Below are 20,620 nucleotides of genomic sequence, written 5' to 3' on the forward strand. Positions count from 1 at the left end.
TCTTAACATGAATTTATAACCTTTTTTTCCATAAAATAATTTTTGCTGTATTAAACTCCTTCCTCCTTTTTAAGAGTTCAAAACTTATGTCTGGGTAAAAAAATATTTTTTGACCCTTGTATTCCAATGGCTTATTATCTTCTCTAACTTTATTCCTTGCCCGCTCCAGTATATTTTCTCTTGTCGTATATCTCAAAAATTTTACTAAGATGGTTTTTGATGTGTCTGCAGTTTTGGAGCGAGTGTTCTGTGTCCTCTTTCTATTTCCATTTCTTCCTGCATTTCTGTCGTTCCCAGGACCTTTGGGATCCATTCTTTTATAAATTCCTTCATATCTGTGCCTTCTTCATCTTCCCTCAGGCCCACTATTTTTATTTGTTTCACCGACTATAATTTTCCAACATATCAATTTTCTGAGATAACAACTCTTGTGCCTCTTTAATTCTTTTGTCACTTTCTTCCAATTTTTCTCTTAAGTCATTTACTTCCATTTCTACAGCCGCTCTTCCACATTCTCTACTCTTTTCCCTATTTCTGTCATGACCAGCTCTAAACTTTGCATTTTATCTCCTGCTCTTTTCTTTTTCCTTTTAATTGCTCTAAATTCTAATGATAACCATTCTTTTAATGATCTCATTTGTTTTTCGAAAAAAGCTTTATCTATATTCTGTCCATCAGTTTTACCTTCTATTTCTCTGTGAAGATCTTGGTCTTCTTCTTCCTCTTCTTCTGTGTCTGTACCTGTGTTTGTGTCTTCTTCTTCTTTTCTTTGTGTCTGTGTCTCTTCTGTTTTTCCTGATGAGCTGCTTGTATCTCTTTGTCGGGCCTCCTCTTGCTGGGTCTCTTGCTGTTGGTCCTCCCCTCCTGGCATGCTCGTCTGTCGGGCCTCCTGTCGTTGATCATCTTGTCGGTTACCCCTCCGTCTTTCTCCCTTGTCTGTTTCCTCGCTCCCTCCTCTGCCGCCTTCCTCGTACTCCAGCTGAGCGCCCTGGTGTCGGGCATCCCTCAGCTGTTTGCGCTGTGGCTGCCCGCTCCTCTGCTGAGCTCCCCTCCCGTCGATGTCCTCTCTTTCCTTTGATTCCGCAGTTGAGCACTTTTGTTTGGCTCCGAGAGCCATTTTTGAAGTCCACCGGTCGGGAGGTCGCGACTCCACAGGGCAGGCACCAACCTCGGGGATTGAGCGCTCCTCGCCACCACAGCTCCCTGTTCCTTTGTGCAGTTAAGGCCTTCTTCTTTCTTCTCCAGTGACTTTTCTACTTCTTTTTTTTTCCAGTTGTTTTTACTTTCTCCTTCTTGGGTGCCATCTTCTTTCTCTTCTCTCTACCTTTATCTTCTATTTCTTATATTTTATTTTTGTTGTGCTTTGTCTTTTCCTAACTCTTTTCCTATTTTTCTGCAGAGGGCTGGTTTTCCCGACCGGCCACTACTCCATCACGTGACTCCTCCCCCAGGGAAGTTGATGTTGATGCCATCTAGTTGGCGAATGCCCAGATGGAAAATCAAATGTTGTTCCTCAAATTTATGGGTGGCCTTGATGGGATAATACAGGAAGCCACGGACAGACATTTGAGTATGGGAGCGGGGCACGGAAATTAATTGTTTGGCTACTGGGAAATCCCTGTCACTGATGGAGAGTGAAGGTGCTCTGTGTCCAGACTCTCCAATGTGGAGAAGGCCACAAAAGGAGTAATGGATGCAGATAACTCCTTCCTGTACACGTTGAACCATAGAACACATATAAACAAATTAAAAAATGTAAACAACTGATTGTGCAATGCAGAAAGGAAAAAAATTCAGATAAAGTGCAAGCGTAAGAGTCCTTAAATGAGTCCCTGATTGAGTTTGTTGTTGAGGATTCTGCTGGTGGAGGGGTAACAGCTGTTCCTCAACCTGGTGGTGTGAGTCTTATGGCACCTAGTCCTCTTTCCTGACGCTAGCAGTGAGAACAGAGTGTGTGCTGGGTGATGTGGATCCTTGATGATTCCCGCTGCACTCCAACGGTAGCATTCCCTGTCGATGTTCTCAATGGTGGGGATGGTTTTGTTGTGACGTCCTGGGTTGTGTCCACTACCCTTTGCAGGACTTGACGCTCAGGGGTATTGGTGTCCCCATAACAGACTGTGATGCAACTGGACAGCACAGTTTCCACCACGTCTGTAGAAATTTGCCAGGGTTTCCAATTTTATACCAAACCTCCGCAAACTCCTGAGGAAGTAGAGGCGCTGACGTGCTTTCTTCACGATGCCATTAGTGTGTTGGGTCCAGGAAAGGTCCTCTGAAAAGGTGACTCCCAAAACCTCTCCACCTCTGATTCCCCCCAATGATAACTCGTTTCATACTCCCACTGTTCTCTGTCATTGGCAAATCCCTCCAACCTTTCAGTGCTCATCCAGGGGCAAGGCAACAGGAAGGAGGGTCTGTGACGTCATGGCGTCGACGGAGTGTACGTTGATTGGCTGAGTCGCAGGCCTATGGAAAGGCCTCTTACTGCAGCTGGGTCGCATCGAATGGGAGGCAGTTTGTTTGCGTGGTGGGTGAGGTTTCCCCCTCCTGATGCTGTGTTGACGGCACCGGGGGGACGAGCCGTCGGCGTGAAATCAGCGGGGCTTGCGAGCATCCCTCCCGGAGGAGGAAAGCGGTCGGTGAGTGTCCGGGCTTCGCCGCGTTAGGGAAGGGACAACGGGCCCCAGTCGGGGGAGGGGGGCGGGGTGGAGAGAGAGGCCGCCCTTCCCTTCCTTTCCCGAGGGGGTCAGCGGCTGCTGGTGGGGACAGGAGCCCGAGGCCCCGGCTTTGCCTCGTCCTTCACTGTCAGGCTGCGAGGCCACTCTCCGGCCCCCATCCTTACCCCGTGGAGCATTGGGGTGAGGGAAGAGGGGTTGTTGGTCGTAACCCCGGGAGGTGAGAAAGGAGTCGTGTTTATTTACTTTCCTTTTAATTGAACGCAGAACAGCTCTCTGGAGCTTCTCATCTCCAATACGCGCTTCCTACCTGCAGCAAAGACTCTCTTGCTAGCTTTATGATATGTAAATCCTTGTCTGTACCTTTCTCCTGTGTTACGCCTTTGTCAGACTGAAGTAAAACACTAGAATCTGCAAACACCGTGTGTGAAGTAAAAGCACAACGCTGGAGACACTCAGCAGGTCAAACGGTGTACTTTGTATAGCAAAGCTAGAGATACATAACCAATGTTTCAGGCTTGAGCCCTTTATCAAGGATTTTTTTTAAATCAATTTTTTTTACCTTGATGAAGGTCTCAAGCACGAAATGTTTGTTATATCTCTTTATCTTTGCTACATAAAGTTCTTTATCAACCTGACCTTGCTGTGATTGACTTTGAATGATTGGAGCAGTGCCCACCAGCCCATCATTTCTGTATTGGCTCAGGGTATCCTCCCTGTTTGCACGTTCCTGTAACTTGCAAAGATTTGCCATCTAACTCATGGAAAGTTGCTGTTGAATTGGGTTCCACCTAGCTTTTTTATTGCAGAGTGGGCAAGTTCCTCCTGCAAATTACACTTGTTTAATGGCTTGTGATTCTGCAAAACATGCTGGTTTTGAGTATTTTAGGAGGATGTGGCCATGGTGGGAGAATTTAATTGCAAGGAGTGATTGATTGAAGTTGAGGTTATTTCCTCAGGATAAGGGAGGTTGAAGATCAATTTTAAGCCATATAATGTTGCCTTGTGTGAACAAGGGAGATCTTTCCTTGAACAATGTTGTTAATATTGAGAGAGCTAAATTTGAAGGTAATTGACAAAGATTAGAAGGAAGTTGAAGAAAAGAATGCACTTGGAGTAGGAGTGAGTGATGGAGGTATTAATTGTTTTTCTTAAAAAGTACTTTGAGGATTATTTAAAGAACAATAACTTACAAGGCATTGGACAAGAAGCTCTCTTTTTGACAGGTACGTTCAATGAACAGGCCAAAAATTTCTGTTTGCTAATTTAGTGATACTAATATTTTTTTGCTAACACAATAATTTCAAATTGTACATGTATTAAAGCAATTTTTTTTTCCTTTGTTAAATCTTCAACTTTTGGTTTATATAACTGCAAAAAGTAATTATGGAACAAAGGTTGTCTTGCTTAATGTTGCAGATGTATATGAGGCAATGTTTTTTTTTTGGAGAAGAATGCTTTATTGCAGAAGTAGTGGTGTTATTGGGAACAGTACCTCTTTTTTGGTTCTGCTTTCTATGTACATTAATTCTTACAAAAGGTCCTGCATAGCTTATTTCAGGAATTAAGATTTGGAGTCTATACCTTGGCTTATCTCTAGATGACTAAAAGTTGTGCTGTCTTGGTCTTTTTGATTTGCTTTTCACTGATGGTTAATATTTTTAAGTGTATATTTGTAAAAGTCTTTGCTTTAATAACTGTAGTTTTAGTTTTTGTTCACAATATGTGGTGGTTACTATGGTTTGCAGCTTTTTAATATTTCTCATGAAACTTGATTTAAGAGTGCCACTTAGAACTCTTAATATGTGATACTTTTATGACTAAATTGTTAGCATTAACTTTGTAGCACTTGTTTACAGACTGAAATAATCAAGTTTCAGTAAAGGCACTGAGAATTTCAATATACAGATTTTATTTTTGCTTTTAATTTGCATAAGATTGTTTTCTAGATGGTTGCTCCATGCAATTCATTTGATTGTTTAGGCAAATTGAGGCTGTTTTTACAGTTGGGAAAAATTTTAGTCCCTTGAGTACTTCATGCATATTTTTATAAACTTGACATTTGGTGGGAGGAAGAGGAGAATATGAAATATTGAACCTTGTTGCTCTTTTCACCTGTTTCAATGCCTGAAGTAGACATGCTGGTTTTGAGGCACTGTTTTTAATTTTTTAATTAAATCTAGTTAAATGTTTAATAACTAAAATGATCAATCGTTGATGAATCGATTTTTGAACTGTTAACTTGAGGAAGGACTAGTTTATACTCCAAGGGACAAATGTTTCACTTGCCAAAATGAATATCGCTATAACAAATTAGCAGCAGTTTGTTTAATGTGAATAGATTGCCGATCCCTTGTTGCTCTTTAGATGTTGTCACGATCGATTGCTTCAGTCCGTGTGCTGAACAACCTCCCATCGTGCTGTTGTGTAAGTTGTTTCGTGTTTTTGGTGAAGGATCTCATTGCGTTTGCCAATGTTTTGTGCATACTTGAATGTTGTTTCAGTGTCGTCGGCATGGGTCTGCTTCATTTTCTGAGGAGAGCAAATTGAACATCCCATCTGATCAGTTGGGAAGGTTATTGTAAAGTTGAGTGTGGCAGAGCCATGACGAATCCTTGCGGTGACTGGTAATCAGAGTTAGAGAGAGCATTTTGGGAACAGTGATCGTAGCTCCCTAAATTTTCTGATAGTTATGGATAATGATGTGACTGGATTTGTGTGTGTGTCTGTGTCTCTCTCGGTGGAGTGCCAAATTGGTTAATTGTAAATATTATGCTAGATCCTGTCATTTTTAGAGTGGGAGCAGGTGTTATTTAGTAAGTCCATACCTGACGCTGGAGGAAGAAAGACAAACCTGAGGAAGTTCAGGATCTTTGGATGATGAGAAATGTCACAAATGGTCCAAATGAAAAAGGATGCATTTGCAAGATTTAGTACACTGAAATTGGACGGGGAAAAAGAAGCAGTAGAAAAAGAGGGAATCGGGGCCAAACAAGGCCATGAAATGTCTGTGGCCAATAGAATTAAAGAATCCCAACACCTTTTGTACATTAGAAGCAAGAGGGTAACTGGAGATAGAGAAGAACCACTGAGGACAAAGGGAATTTGTGCCTGGAGTTGGAGGAAGTGGGTGAGGTAGTAAATGTGTACTTCTGATTATTCACAGAAAGTGACATCGAGAATAGCAAGATCAAGGAGGGGGGTACTGCTAACAAGGAGGGGGGTACTGCTCTCAAGGAGGGGGGTACTGCTCTCAAGGAGTGGGGGTACTGCTCTCAAGGAGTGGGGGTACTGCTCTCAAGGAGTGGGGGTACTGCTCTCAAGGAGTGGGGGTACTGCTCTCAAGGAGGGGGGGTACTGCTCTCAAGGAGGGGGGGTACTGCTCTCAAGGAGGGGGGGTACTGCTCTCAAGGAGGGGGGGTACTGCTCTCAAGGAGGGGGGGTACTGCTCTCAAGGAGGGGGGGTACTGCTCTCAAGGAGGGGGGTACTGCTCTCAAGGAGGGGGGGTACTGCTCTCAAGGAGGGGGGGTACTGCTCTCAAGGAGGGGGGGTACTGCTCTCAAGGAGGGGGGGTACTGCTCTCAAGGAGGGGGGGTACTGCTCTCAAGGAGGGGGGGTACTGCTCTCAAGGAGGGGGGGTACTGCTCTCAAGGAGGGGGGGTACTGCTCTCAAGGAGGGGGGGTACTGCTCTCAAGGAGGGGGGGTACTGCTCTCAAGGAGGGGGGGTACTGCTCTCAAGGAGGGGGGGTACTGCTCTCAAGGAGGGGGGGTACTGCTCTCAAGGAGGGGGGTACTGCTCTCAAGGAGGGGGGGTACTGCTCTCAAGGAGGGGGGGTACTGCTCTCAAGGAGGGGGGGTACTGCTCTCAAGGAGGGGGGGTACTGCTCTCAAGGAGGGGGGGTACTGCTCTCAAGGAGGGGGGGTACTGCTCTCAAGGAGGGGGGGTACTGCTCTCAAGGAGGGGGGGTACTGCTCTCAAGGAGGGGGGGTACTGCTCTCAAGGAGGGGGGGTACTGCTCTCAAGGAGGGGGGGTACTGCTCTCAAGGAGGGGGGGTACTGCTCTCAAGGAGGGGGGGTACTGCTCTCAAGGAGGGGGGGTACTGCTCTCAAGGAGGGGGGGTACTGCTCTCAAGGAGGGGGGGTACTGCTCTCAAGGAGGGGGGGTACTGCTCTCAAGGAGGGGGGGTACTGCTCTCAAGGAGGGGGGGTACTGCTCTCAAGGAGGGGGGGTACTGCTCTCAAGGAGGGGGGGTACTGCTCTCAAGGAGGGGGGTACTGCTCTCAAGGAGGGGGGGTACTGCTCTCAAGGAGGGGGGGTACTGCTCTCAAGGAGGGGGGGTACTGCTCTCAAGGAGGGGGGTACTGCTCTCAAGGAGGGGGGTACTGCTCTCAAGGAGGGGGGTACTGCTCTCAAGGAGGGGGGTACTGCTCTCAAGGAGGGGGGTACTGCTCTCAAGGAGGGGGGTACTGCTCTCAAGGAGGGGGGGTACTGCTCTCAAGGAGGGGGGTACTGCTCTCAAGGAGGGGGGTACTGCTCTCAAGGAGGGGGGTACTGCTCTCAAGGAGGGGGGTACTGCTCTCAAGGAGGGGGGTACTGCTCTCAAGGAGGGGGGTACTGCTCTCAAGGAGGGGGGTACTGCTCTCAAGGAGGGGGGTACTGCTCTCAAGGAGGGGGGTACTGCTCTCAAGGAGGGGGGTACTGCTCTCAAGGAGGGGGGTACTGCTCTCAAGGAGGGGGGTACTGCTCTCAAGGAGGGGGGTACTGCTCTCAAGGAGGGGGGTACTGCTCTCAAGGAGGGGGGTACTGCTCTCAAGGAGGGGGGTACTGCTCTCAAGGAGGGGGGTACTGCTCTCAAGGAGGGGGGTACTGCTCTCAAGGAGGGGGGTACTGCTCTCAAGGAGGGGGGTACTGCTCTCAAGGAGGGGGGTACTGCTCTCAAGGAGGGGGGTACTGCTCTCAAGGAGGGGGGTACTGCTCTCAAGGAGGGGGGTACTGCTCTCAAGGAGGGGGGTACTGCTCTCAAGGAGGGGGGTACTGCTCTCAAGGAGGGGGGTACTGCTCTCAAGGAGGGGGGTACTGCTCTCAAGGAGGGGGGTACTGCTCTCAAGGAGGGGGGTACTGCTCTCAAGGAGGGGGGTACTGCTCTCAAGGAGGGGGGTACTGCTCTCAAGGAGGGGGGTACTGCTCTCAAGGAGGGGGGTACTGCTCTCAAGGAGGGGGGTACTGCTCTCAAGGAGGGGGGTACTGCTCTCAAGGAGGGGGGTACTGCTCTCAAGGAGGGGGGTACTGCTCTCAAGGAGGGGGGTACTGCTCTCAAGGAGGGGGGTACTGCTCTCAAGGAGGGGGGTACTGCTCTCAAGGAGGGGGGTACTGCTCTCAAGGAGGGGGGTACTGCTCTCAAGGAGGGGGGTACTGCTCTCAAGGAGGGGGGTACTGCTCTCAAGGAGGGGGGTACTGCTCTCAAGGAGGGGGGTACTGCTCTCAAGGAGGGGGGTACTGCTCTCAAGGAGGGGGGTACTGCTCTCAAGGAGGGGGGTACTGCTCTCAAGGAGGGGGGTACTGCTCTCAAGGAGGGGGGTACTGCTCTCAAGGAGGGGGGTACTGCTCTCAAGGAGGGGGGTACTGCTCTCAAGGAGGGGGGTACTGCTCTCAAGGAGGGGGGTACTGCTCTCAAGGAGGGGGGTACTGCTCTCAAGGAGGGGGGTACTGCTCTCAAGGAGGGGGGTACTGCTCTCAAGGAGGGGGGTACTGCTCTCAAGGAGGGGGGTACTGCTCTCAAGGAGGGGGGTACTGCTCTCAAGGAGGGGGGTACTGCTCTCAAGGAGGGGGGTACTGCTCTCAAGGAGGGGGGTACTGCTCTCAAGGAGGGGGGTACTGCTCTCAAGGAGGGGGGTACTGCTCTCAAGGAGGGGGGTACTGCTCTCAAGGAGGGGGGTACTGCTCTCAAGGAGGGGGGTACTGCTCTCAAGGAGGGGGGTACTGCTCTCAAGGAGGGGGGTACTGCTCTCAAGGAGGGGGGTACTGCTCTCAAGGAGGGGGGTACTGCTCTCAAGGAGGGGGGTACTGCTCTCAAGGAGGGGGGTACTGCTCTCAAGGAGGGGGGTACTGCTCTCAAGGAGGGGGGTACTGCTCTCAAGGAGGGGGGTACTGCTCTCAAGGAGGGGGGTACTGCTCTCAAGGAGGGGGGTACTGCTCTCAAGGAGGGGGGTACTGCTCTCAAGGAGGGGGGTACTGCTCTCAAGGAGGGGGGTACTGCTCTCAAGGAGGGGGGTACTGCTCTCAAGGAGGGGGGTACTGCTCTCAAGGAGGGGGGTACTGCTCTCAAGGAGGGGGGTACTGCTCTCAAGGAGGGGGGTACTGCTCTCAAGGAGGGGGGTACTGCTCTCAAGGAGGGGGGTACTGCTCTCAAGGAGGGGGGTACTGCTCTCAAGGAGGGGGGTACTGCTCTCAAGGAGGGGGGTACTGCTCTCAAGGAGGGGGGTACTGCTCTCAAGGAGGGGGGTACTGCTCTCAAGGAGGGGGGTACTGCTCTCAAGGAGGGGGGTACTGCTCTCAAGGAGGGGGGTACTGCTCTCAAGGAGGGGGGTACTGCTCTCAAGGAGGGGGGTACTGCTCTCAAGGAGGGGGGTACTGCTCTCAAGGAGGGGGGTACTGCTCTCAAGGAGGGGGGTACTGCTCTCAAGGAGGGGGGTACTGCTCTCAAGGAGGGGGGTACTGCTCTCAAGGAGGGGGGTACTGCTCTCAAGGAGGGGGGTACTGCTCTCAAGGAGGGGGGTACTGCTCTCAAGGAGGGGGGTACTGCTCTCAAGGAGGGGGGTACTGCTCTCAAGGAGGGGGGTACTGCTCTCAAGGAGGGGGGTACTGCTCTCAAGGAGGGGGGTACTGCTCTCAAGGAGGGGGGTACTGCTCTCAAGGAGGGGGGTACTGCTCTCAAGGAGGGGGGTACTGCTCTCAAGGAGGGGGGTACTGCTCTCAAGGAGGGGGGTACTGCTCTCAAGGAGGGGGGTACTGCTCTCAAGGAGGGGGGTACTGCTCTCAAGGAGGGGGGTACTGCTCTCAAGGAGGGGGGTACTGCTCTCAAGGAGGGGGGTACTGCTCTCAAGGAGGGGGGTACTGCTCTCAAGGAGGGGGGTACTGCTCTCAAGGAGGGGGGTACTGCTCTCAAGGAGGGGGGTACTGCTCTCAAGGAGGGGGGTACTGCTCTCAAGGAGGGGGGTACTGCTCTCAAGGAGGGGGGTACTGCTCTCAAGGAGGGGGGTACTGCTCTCAAGGAGGGGGGTACTGCTCTCAAGGAGGGGGGTACTGCTCTCAAGGAGGGGGGTACTGCTCTCAAGGAGGGGGGTACTGCTCTCAAGGAGGGGGGTACTGCTCTCAAGGAGGGGGGTACTGCTCTCAAGGAGGGGGGTACTGCTCTCAAGGAGGGGGGTACTGCTCTCAAGGAGGGGGGTACTGCTCTCAAGGAGGGGGGTACTGCTCTCAAGGAGGGGGGTACTGCTCTCAAGGAGGGGGGTACTGCTCTCAAGGAGGGGGGTACTGCTCTCAAGGAGGGGGGTACTGCTCTCAAGGAGGGGGGTACTGCTCTCAAGGAGGGGGGTACTGCTCTCAAGGAGGGGGGTACTGCTCTCAAGGAGGGGGGTACTGCTCTCAAGGAGGGGGGTACTGCTCTCAAGGAGGGGGGTACTGCTCTCAAGGAGGGGGGTACTGCTCTCAAGGAGGGGGGTACTGCTCTCAAGGAGGGGGGGTACTGCTCTCAAGGAGGGGGGGTACTGCTCTCAAGGAGGGGGGGTACTGCTCTCAAGGAGGGGGGGTACTGCTCTCAAGGAGGGGGGGTACTGCTCTCAAGGAGGGGGGGTACTGCTCTCAAGGAGGGGGGGTACTGCTCTCAAGGAGGGGGGGTACTGCTCTCAAGGAGGGGGGGTACTGCTCTCAAGGAGGGGGGGTACTGCTCTCAAGGAGGGGGGGTACTGCTCTCAAGGAGGGGGGGTACTGCTCTCAAGGAGGGGGGGTACTGCTCTCAAGGAGGGGGGGTACTGCTCTCAAGGAGGGGGGGTACTGCTCTCAAGGAGGGGGGGTACTGCTCTCAAGGAGGGGGGGTACTGCTCTCAAGGAGGGGGGGTACTGCTCTCAAGGAGGGGGGGTACTGCTCTCAAGGAGGGGGGGTACTGCTCTCAAGGAGGGGGGGTACTGCTCTCAAGGAGGGGGGGTACTGCTCTCAAGGAGGGGGGGTACTGCTCTCAAGGAGGGGGGGTACTGCTCTCAAGGAGGGGGGGTACTGCTCTCAAGGAGGGGGGGTACTGCTCTCAAGGAGGGGGGGTACTGCTCTCAAGGAGGGGGGGTACTGCTCTCAAGGAGGGGGGGTACTGCTCTCAAGGAGGGGGGGTACTGCTCTCAAGGAGGGGGGGTACTGCTCTCAAGGAGGGGGGGTACTGCTCTCAAGGAGGGGGGGTACTGCTCTCAAGGAGGGGGGGTACTGCTCTCAAGGAGGGGGGGTACTGCTCTCAAGGAGGGGGGGTACTGCTCTCAAGGAGGGGGGGTACTGCTCTCAAGGAGGGGGGGTACTGCTCTCAAGGAGGGGGGGTACTGCTCTCAAGGAGGGGGGGTACTGCTCTCAAGGAGGGGGGGTACTGCTCTCAAGGAGGGGGGGTACTGCTCTCAAGGAGGGGGGGTACTGCTCTCAAGGAGGGGGGGTACTGCTCTCAAGGAGGGGGGGTACTGCTCTCAAGGAGGGGGGGTACTGCTCTCAAGGAGGGGGGGTACTGCTCTCAAGGAGGGGGGGTACTGCTCTCAAGGAGGGGGGGTACTGCTCTCAAGGAGGGGGGGTACTGCTCTCAAGGAGGGGGGGTACTGCTCTCAAGGAGGGGGGGTACTGCTCTCAAGGAGGGGGGGTACTGCTCTCAAGGAGGGGGGGTACTGCTCTCAAGGAGGGGGGGTACTGCTCTCAAGGAGGGGGGGTACTGCTCTCAAGGAGGGGGGGTACTGCTCTCAAGGAGGGGGGGTACTGCTCTCAAGGAGGGGGGGTACTGCTCTCAAGGAGGGGGGGTACTGCTCTCAAGGAGGGGGGGTACTGCTCTCAAGGAGGGGGGGTACTGCTCTCAAGGAGGGGGGGTACTGCTCTCAAGGAGGGGGGGTACTGCTCTCAAGGAGGGGGGGTACTGCTCTCAAGGAGGGGGGGTACTGCTCTCAAGGAGGGGGGGTACTGCTCTCAAGGAGGGGGGGTACTGCTCTCAAGGAGGGGGGGTACTGCTCTCAAGGAGGGGGGGTACTGCTCTCAAGGAGGGGGGGTACTGCTCTCAAGGAGGGGGGGTACTGCTCTCAAGGAGGGGGGGTACTGCTCTCAAGGAGGGGGGGTACTGCTCTCAAGGAGGGGGGGTACTGCTCTCAAGGAGGGGGGGTACTGCTCTCAAGGAGGGGGGGTACTGCTCTCAAGGAGGGGGGGTACTGCTCTCAAGGAGGGGGGGTACTGCTCTCAAGGAGGGGGGGTACTGCTCTCAAGGAGGGGGGGTACTGCTCTCAAGGAGGGGGGGTACTGCTCTCAAGGAGGGGGGGTACTGCTCTCAAGGAGGGGGGGTACTGCTCTCAAGGAGGGGGGGTACTGCTCTCAAGGAGGGGGGGTACTGCTCTCAAGGAGGGGGGGTACTGCTCTCAAGGAGGGGGGGTACTGCTCTCAAGGAGGGGGGGTACTGCTCTCAAGGAGGGGGGGTACTGCTCTCAAGGAGGGGGGGTACTGCTCTCAAGGAGGGGGGGTACTGCTCTCAAGGAGGGGGGGTACTGCTCTCAAGGAGGGGGGGTACTGCTCTCAAGGAGGGGGGGTACTGCTCTCAAGGAGGGGGGGTACTGCTCTCAAGGAGGGGGGGTACTGCTCTCAAGGAGGGGGGTACTGCTCTCAAGGAGGGGGGGTACTGCTCTCAAGGAGGGGGGGTACTGCTCTCAAGGAGGGGGGGTGCTGCTCTCAAGGAGGGGGGGTGCTGCTCTCAAGGAGGGGGGGTGCTGCTCTCAAGGAGGGGGGGTGCTGCTCTCAAGGAGGGGGGGTGCTGCTCTCAAGGAGGGGGGGTGCTGCTCTCAAGGAGGGGGGGTGCTGCTCTCAAGGAGGGGGGTGCTGCTCTCAAGGAGGGGGGTGCTGCTCTCAAGGAGGGGGGTGCTGCTCTCAAGGAGGGGGGTGCTGCTCTCAAGGAGGGGGGTGCTGCTCTCAAGGAGGGGGGTGCTGCTCTCAAGGAGGGGGGTGCTGCTCTCAAGGAGGGGGGTGCTGCTCTCAAGGAGGGGGGTGCTGCTCTCAAGGAGGGGGGTGCTGCTCTCAAGGAGGGGGGTGCTGCTCTCAAGGAGGGGGGTGCTGCTCTCAAGGAGGGGGGTGCTGCTCTCAAGGAGGGGGGTGCTGCTCTCAAGGAGGGGGGTGCTGCTCTCAAGGAGGGGGGTGCTGCTCTCAAGGAGGGGGGTGCTGCTCTCAAGGAGGGGGGTGCTGCTCTCAAGGAGGGGGGTGCTGCTCTCAAGGAGGGGGGTGCTGCTCTCAAGGAGGGGGGTGCTGCTCTCAAGGAGGGGGGTGCTGCTCTCAAGGAGGGGGGTGCTGCTCTCAAGGAGGGGGGTGCTGCTCTCAAGGAGGGGGGTGCTGCTCTCAAGGAGGGGGGTGCTGCTCTCAAGGAGGGGGGTGCTGCTCTCAAGGAGGGGGGTGCTGCTCTCAAGGAGGGGGGTGCTGCTCTCAAGGAGGGGGGTGCTGCTCTCAAGGAGGGGGGTGCTGCTCTCAAGGAGGGGGGTGCTGCTCTCAAGGAGGGGGGTGCTGCTCTCAAGGAGGGGGGTGCTGCTCTCAAGGAGGGGGGTGCTGCTCTCAAGGAGGGGGGTGCTGCTCTCAAGGAGGGGGGTGCTGCTCTCAAGGAGGGGGGTGCTGCTCTCAAGGAGGGGGGTGCTGCTCTCAAGGAGGGGGGTGCTGCTCTCAAGGAGGGGGGTGCTGCTCTCAAGGAGGGGGGTGCTGCTCTCAAGGAGGGGGGTGCTGCTCTCAAGGAGGGGGGTGCTGCTCTCAAGGAGGGGGGTGCTGCTCTCAAGGAGGGGGGTGCTGCTCTCAAGGAGGGGGGTGCTGCTCTCAAGGAGGGGGGTGCTGCTCTCAAGGAGGGGGGTGCTGCTCTCAAGGAGGGGGGTGCTGCTCTCAAGGAGGGGGGTGCTGCTCTCAAGGAGGGGGGTGCTGCTCTCAAGGAGGGGGGTGCTGCTCTCAAGGAGGGGGGTGCTGCTCTCAAGGAGGGGGGTGCTGCTCTCAAGGAGGGGGGTGCTGCTCTCAAGGAGGGGGGTGCTGCTCTCAAGGAGGGGGGTGCTGCTCTCAAGGAGGGGGGTGCTGCTCTCAAGGAGGGGGGTGCTGCTCTCAAGGAGGGGGGTGCTGCTCTCAAGGAGGGGGGTGCTGCTCTCAAGGAGGGGGGTGCTGCTCTCAAGGAGGGGGGTGCTGCTCTCAAGGAGGGGGGTGCTGCTCTCAAGGAGGGGGGTGCTGCTCTCAAGGAGGGGGGTGCTGCTCTCAAGGAGGGGGGTGCTGCTCTCAAGGAGGGGGGTGCTGCTCTCAAGGAGGGGGGTGCTGCTCTCAAGGAGGGGGGTGCTGCTCTCAAGGAGGGGGGTGCTGCTCTCAAGGAGGGGGGTGCTGCTCTCAAGGAGGGGGGTGCTGCTCTCAAGGAGGGGGGTGCTGCTCTCAAGGAGGGGGGTGCTGCTCTCAAGGAGGGGGGTACTGCTCTCAAGGAGGGGGGTACTGCTCTCAAGGAGGGGGGTACTGCTCTCAAGGAGGGGGGTACTGCTCTCAAGGAGGGGGGTACTGCTCTCAAGGAGGGGGGTACTGCTCTCAAGGAGGGGGGTACTGCTCTCAAGGAGGGGGGTACTGCTCTCAAGGAGGGGGGTACTGCTCTCAAGGAGGGGGGTACTGCTCTCAAGGAGGGGGGTACTGCTCTCAAGGAGGGGGGTACTGCTCTCAAGGAGGGGGGTACTGCTCTCAAGGAGGGGGGTACTGCTCTCAAGGAGGGGGGTACTGCTCTCAAGGAGGGGGGTACTGCTCTCAAGGAGGGGGGTACTGCTCTCAAGGAGGGGGGTACTGCTCTCAAGGAGGGGGGTACTGCTCTCAAGGAGGGGGGTACTGCTCTCAAGGAGGGGGGTACTGCTCTCAAGGAGGGGGGTACTGCTCTCAAGGAGGGGGGTACTGCTCTCAAGGAGGGGGGTACTGCTCTCAAGGAGGGGGGTACTGCTCTCAAGGAGGGGGGGTACTGCTCTCAAGGAGGGGGGTACTGCTCTCAAGGAGGGGGGTACTGCTCTCAAGGAGGGGGGTACTGCTCTCAAGGAGGGGGGTACTGCTCTCAAGGAGGGGGGTACTGCTCTCAAGGAGGGGGGTACTGCTCTCAAGGAGGGGGGTACTGCTCTCAAGGAGGGGGGTACTGCTCTCAAGGAGGGGGGTACTGCTCTCAAGGAGGGGGGTACTGCTCTCAAGGAGGGGGGTACTGCTCTCAAGGAGGGGGGTACTGCTCTCAAGGAGGGGGGTACTGCTCTCAAGGAGGGGGGTACTGCTCTCAAGGAGGGGGGTACTGCTCTCAAGGAGGGGGGTACTGCTCTCAAGGAGGGGGGTACTGCTCTCAAGGAGGGGGGTACTGCTCTCAAGGAGGGGGGTACTGCTCTCAAGGAGGGGGGTACTGCTCTCAAGGAGGGGGGTACTGCTCTCAAGGAGGGGGGTACTGCTCTCAAGGAGGGGGGTACTGCTCTCAAGGAGGGGGGTACTGCTCTCAAGGAGGGGGGTACTGCTCTCAAGGAGGGGGGTACTGCTCTCAAGGAGGGGGGTACTGCTCTCAAGGAGGGGGGTACTGCTCTCAAGGAGGGGGGTACTGCTCTCAAGGAGGGGGGTACTGCTCTCAAGGAGGGGGGTACTGCTCTCAAGGAGGGGGGTACTGCTCTCAAGGAGGGGGGTACTGCTCTCAAGGAGGGGGGTACTGCTCTCAAGGAGGGGGGTACTGCTCTCAAGGAGGGGGGTACTGCTCTCAAGGAGGGGGGTACTGCTCTCAAGGAGGGGGGTACTGCTCTCAAGGAGGGGGGTACTGCTCTCAAGGAGGGGGGTACTGCTCTCAAGGAGGGGGGTACTGCTCTCAAGGAGGGGGGTACTGCTCTCAAGGAGGGGGGTACTGCTCTCAAGGAGGGGGGTACTGCTCTCAAGGAGGGGGGTACTGCTCTCAAGGAGGGGGGTACTGCTCTCAAGGAGGGGGGTACTGCTCTCAAGGAGGGGGGTACTGCTCTCAAGGAGGGGGGTACTGCTCTCAAGGAGGGGGGTACTGCTCTCAAGGAGGGGGGTACTGCTCTCAAGGAGGGGGGTACTGCTCTCAAGGAGGGGGGTACTGCTCTCAAGGAGGGGGGTACTGCTCTCAAGGAGGGGGGTACTGCTCTCAAGGAGGGGGGTACTGCTCTCAAGGAGGGGGGTACTGCTCTCAAGGAGGGGGGTACTGCTCTCAAGGAGGGGGGTACTGCTCTCAAGGAGGGGGGTACTGCTCTCAAGGAGGGGGGTACTGCTCTCAAGGAGGGGGGTACTGCTCTCAAGGAGGGGGGTACTGCTCTCAAGGAGGGGGGTACTGCTCTCAAGGAGGGGGGTACTGCTCTCAAGGAGGGGGGTACTGCTCTCAAGGAGGGGGGTACTGCTCTCAAGGAGGGGGGTACTGCTCTCAAGGAGGGGGGTACTGCTCTCAAGGAGGGGGGTACTGCTCTCAAGGAGGGGGGTACTGCTCTCAAGGAGGGGGGTACTGCTCTCAAGGAGGGGGGTACTGCTCTCAAGGAGGGGGGTACTGCTCTCAAGGAGGGGGGTACTGCTCTCAAGGAGGGGGGTACTGCTCTCAAGGAGGGGGGTACTGCTCTCAAGGAGGGGGGTACTGCTCTCAAGGAGGGGGGTACTGCTCTCAAGGAGGGGGGTACTGCTCTCAAGGAGGGGGGTACTGCTCTCAAGGAGGGGGGTACTGCTCTCAAGGAGGGGGGTACTGCTCTCAAGGAGGGGGGTACTGCTCTCAAGGAGGGGGGTACTGCTCTCAAGGAGGGGGGTACTGCTCTCAAGGAGGGGGGTACTGCTCTCAAGGAGGGGGGTACTGCTCTCAAGGAGGGGGGTACTGCTCTCAAGGAGGGGGGTACTGCTCTCAAGGAGGGGGGTACTGCTCTCAAGGAGGGGGGTACTGCTCTCAAGGAGGGGGGTACTGCTCTCAAGGAGGGGGGTACTGCTCTCAAGGAGGGGGGTACTGCTCTCAAGGAGGGGGGTACTGCTCTCAAGGAGGGGGGTACTGCTCTCAAGGAGGGGGGTACTGCTCTCAAGGAGGGGGGTACTGCTCTCAAGGAGGGGGGTACTGCTCTCAAGGAGGGGGGTACTGCTCTCAAGGAGGGGGGTACTGCTCTCAAGGAGGGGGGTACTGCTCTCAAGGAGGGGGGTACTGCTCTCAAGGAGGGGGGTACTGCTCTCAAGGAGGGGGGTACTGCTCTCAAGGAGGGGGGTACTGCTCTCAAGGAGGGGGGTACTGCTCTCAAGGAGGGGGGTACTGCTCTCAAGGAGGGGGGTACTGCTCTCAAGGAGGGGGGTACTGCTCTCAAGGAGGGGGGTACTGCTCTCAAGGAGGGGGGTACTGCTCTCAAGGAGGGGGGTACTGCTCTCAAGGAGGGGGGTACTGCTCTCAAGGAGGGGGGTACTGCTCTCAAGGAGGGGGGTACTGCTCTCAAGGAGGGGGGTACTGCTCTCAAGGAGGGGGGTACTGCTCTCAAGGAGGGGGGTACTGCTCTCAAGGAGGGGGGTACTGCTCTCAAGGAGGGGGGTACTGCTCTCAAGGAGGGGGGTACTGCTCTCAAGGAGGGGGGTACTGCTCTCAAGGAGGGGGGTACTGCTCTCAAGGAGGGGGGTACTGCTCTCAAGGAGGGGGGTACTGCTCTCAAGGAGGGGGGTACTGCTCTCAAGGAGGGGGGTACTGCTCTCAAGGAGGGGGGTACTGCTCTCAAGGAGGGGGGTACTGCTCTCAAGGAGGGGGGTACTGCTCTCAAGGAGGGGGGTACTGCTCTCAAGGAGGGGGGTACTGCTCTCAAGGAGGGGGGTACTGCTCTCAAGGAGGGGGGTACTGCTCTCAAGGAGGGGGGTACTGCTCTCAAGGAGGGGGGTACTGCTCTCAAGGAGGGGGGTACTGCTCTCAAGGAGGGGGGTACTGCTCTCAAGGAGGGGGGTACTGCTCTCAAGGAGGGGGGTACTGCTCTCAAGGAGGGGGGTACTGCTCTCAAGGAGGGGGGTACTGCTCTCAAGGAGGGGTTTTTTTGAAGAGCATTAAGGTGGATAAATTCCCAGGGCCTGCAGATCTTTCCCATATTATTGGGAGAGAGAAGTGAGGATGCTCCTGGGCCTTGACATAGATCTTTGTGATCTCCTTTAGCCACAGAGAAGGTTCAAGATGACTGAAAAATAGCTAATATTGTTTCTCTGTTTAAGAAGAGCAGGGGATACAAACCAAGCAATTAGGCTGATCAGTCTTGGATCAGTGGTAGAGAAATGTTTGGAAAAAAATCTTGGAGAATAGGATCCACTCTCATCTGAAAGGCATGGAATTATTAGGGGATAGTTACTATGGCTTTGTGAAGGTAGAGTTATCTCTTGAGGACAAATGTGATCGACCATGGTAGGGAAGTAGATGTTGTATACATGGATTTTGGTGAACTTCTTGACAGATCTCACATGGTAGACTGATCCAGAAGATTAAGACTCTTGAAGGCTTAAATATAGCTCAGGAACAGTCACTTAAGCCCACAATGTCTGTGCCAGCCATGATGCCAATTTAAACTAATCACATCTGCCTGCATATGGTCTGCACGCCTCCATTCTCTGTATATTCGTGTGTTTGCCTAAATCCTGCTTAAACTGTGCATTTGTCCAAAGAGCAGAATATTCCCATATTATTTGTTTTGCCAGGGTTCTTGATGCTGTTGATGGCAGTCTCTGGCCTCTGTGGTGCAAGGAAAAAGCTCATTTAAAGGAAATTCACAGAACTGAGGAGAAACACAAAGACTGCAAATGTTGGAATCTTGACCAAGCATTGAGCTGCTGGAGGAACTCAATGGGTCAGAGAGGATCCATGGGTAGAAGTGGTCTGTCAATGTTTTGAGTTGTGTCCCTTTATCTAAAGTAAAAGGGTGGTAATGACAGGTAAAGGAGGTAGGAAACTTGGGGAGGGGCTTAAGAGGTCTGAGATGTGTAGAAATAGGCAGAGACCACAGGGAGGGAGGGTGGGGATGGGAAGTAAAGAGACAAAAAAGTACAGACATCGGAATAACCTATTCAACACCCTATCACCTGCTGGCCTCTTCCCTCACTTATTGATGCACATATTATTACCATCCTTTTGCTTCCATCTCGATTAAAAGGTCCAGGCCAGTATTTAAGAAGGGTGGTGAGGTCTCATTGAATCCTACTGAATATACACATCGAGGTACTCAAGGACCTGTTATTCAACATTTCCTTGGCCAACTTCAAAACATTCTTTCTTGTTATACTGCAGAAAGTGAGATGATATTCAATGATCAAATTAGCAGTTCTTTGAAAATCACACAGTGATGTCTGTTGTGAACTCTAGTCTATTATGTGATTAAGGTACCATGTCTCACAACTGTCCATTGAATGATGGTTGTGCAGCATTGAAATAGGCCCTTTGTGCAGTTCATCTAGTACATTGCTGAACTGATTCCAGTATCCTGCACTCTGTCCACAACCTTCCATGCCTTGATTTTGAACTATGAGTAAATGGCGGATGGTGTCTTTCAGAAATTTGAAAATGACCAATTGTCACCAGTTGCATTTTCCCATCCAGGTGGAATAGGACTAAAACTTTTGAATCCAGCTTTCCTTTCTAGAAATCAGATCTTTCAATTTTTCACATGATCACTAATCTTCCCATTGATCTCCGATCAATCAGTACTACAATAGCAGAGGTAATAATTCTCTCTCAGATTTGAGAGGTGAATGTTCCTTTCTAGTTTTGGAGCAATTATCCTTTTGCTTCAGATCACCTTGAGTGCCTAGTTAATCTTGCATGGAAATATGGTCTGTGAACAGGTTCCATTTCATTCTGTATCTCTTAAAGCAGATTTGGTTGGCTATGAAAAGGAATGGCTGAATCTTTAAAAATGATTGATGTAGAAAGAAGTTATGAAATGTTTGCTCTTATCTTTGATATCCACTGTGGTGACGAGTATTTTGATAAGGCACTGAGAGGAAATTGTAGGTGCATTAGAGATGAGGCCATGTACAATTACAGAATATGACCGAGTATATTTTTGTTTCTTTTCATGGTGGAGCAGGAGGGGACCACAAGACATTGGAACAGAAATAGACTATTCAGTTCATCGAGTGTATGAGGGAATCTTAGCAATATTAAAGTGAGGAATTGAGAGCTGTAATAAGGAGCATGTGGATTTTTATAAATAGTAACATAGAAATAATAGGTGTGGATACATCTTAAAATCTTAATTCTTTCCAAAGAGAGGAAATTGCAGATTTGTTGGGTCATAATTTCCATGTCATTCTAAATTCAAAAAGCATGAATTTTTTTGGATTGCAGATTTGTAAATGTCAGTTTCTTGTTAGAGAAAGGGGAGAGCAACTGCAAGCTTGGCATTTTAATACCAGTTGTGTTGCAGTACTTGTACAGGATGGATCTGGTTAATCTCTGATGTTGGGAATGGTAGGATAAATTTTCTAATCTACTTTTTGGTGGGTGAAATCTGGATCTGAAAGGCTAAGTCCAACATTTATAATCAACTGGAACTGATTTGTCAGATTCCCTTTCTTCGTGGCTTTTCTCTTGTTCTTTCAAAATCACCACTTTCTTACTTCCATGTCCAAAAATAACTTTTTGAAACCCAGATGTTCAGTCACAAATTAAGAAAAAATTATTTTAAAAACAGAGGTTTTGTGTATGTTGATCCCTGATGGCGAGGT

General features: G+C 54.0%; 1 protein-coding gene across 7 annotated transcripts in view; it reads left to right on the forward strand.

The window, feature by feature from the left end:
- Positions 1 to 2,263: 2,263 nt before the first annotated feature.
- The window catches only part of ncoa6 (nuclear receptor coactivator 6), a 61,066-nt gene continuing 42,709 nt past the window's right edge, over positions 2,264 to 20,620 (forward strand). For 3 of the 7 annotated variants that reach the window (XM_069884242.1, XM_069884247.1, XM_069884249.1), the window contains exon 1: positions 2,469 to 2,642. The gene's annotated coding sequence lies outside the window, so the exon portion shown is untranslated. Of the gene's footprint in view, positions 2,284 to 2,468; positions 2,643 to 18,628; positions 18,772 to 20,620 lie in introns of those variants that run through there. The other 4 variants (XM_069884245.1, XM_069884248.1, XM_069884244.1 and 1 more) reach the window with 3 other exon arrangements.

The sequence above is a fragment of the Narcine bancroftii genome, chromosome 6, assembly GCF_036971445.1.
Source record: "Narcine bancroftii isolate sNarBan1 chromosome 6, sNarBan1.hap1, whole genome shotgun sequence".
NCBI lineage: Eukaryota > Metazoa > Chordata > Chondrichthyes > Torpediniformes > Narcinidae > Narcine > Narcine bancroftii.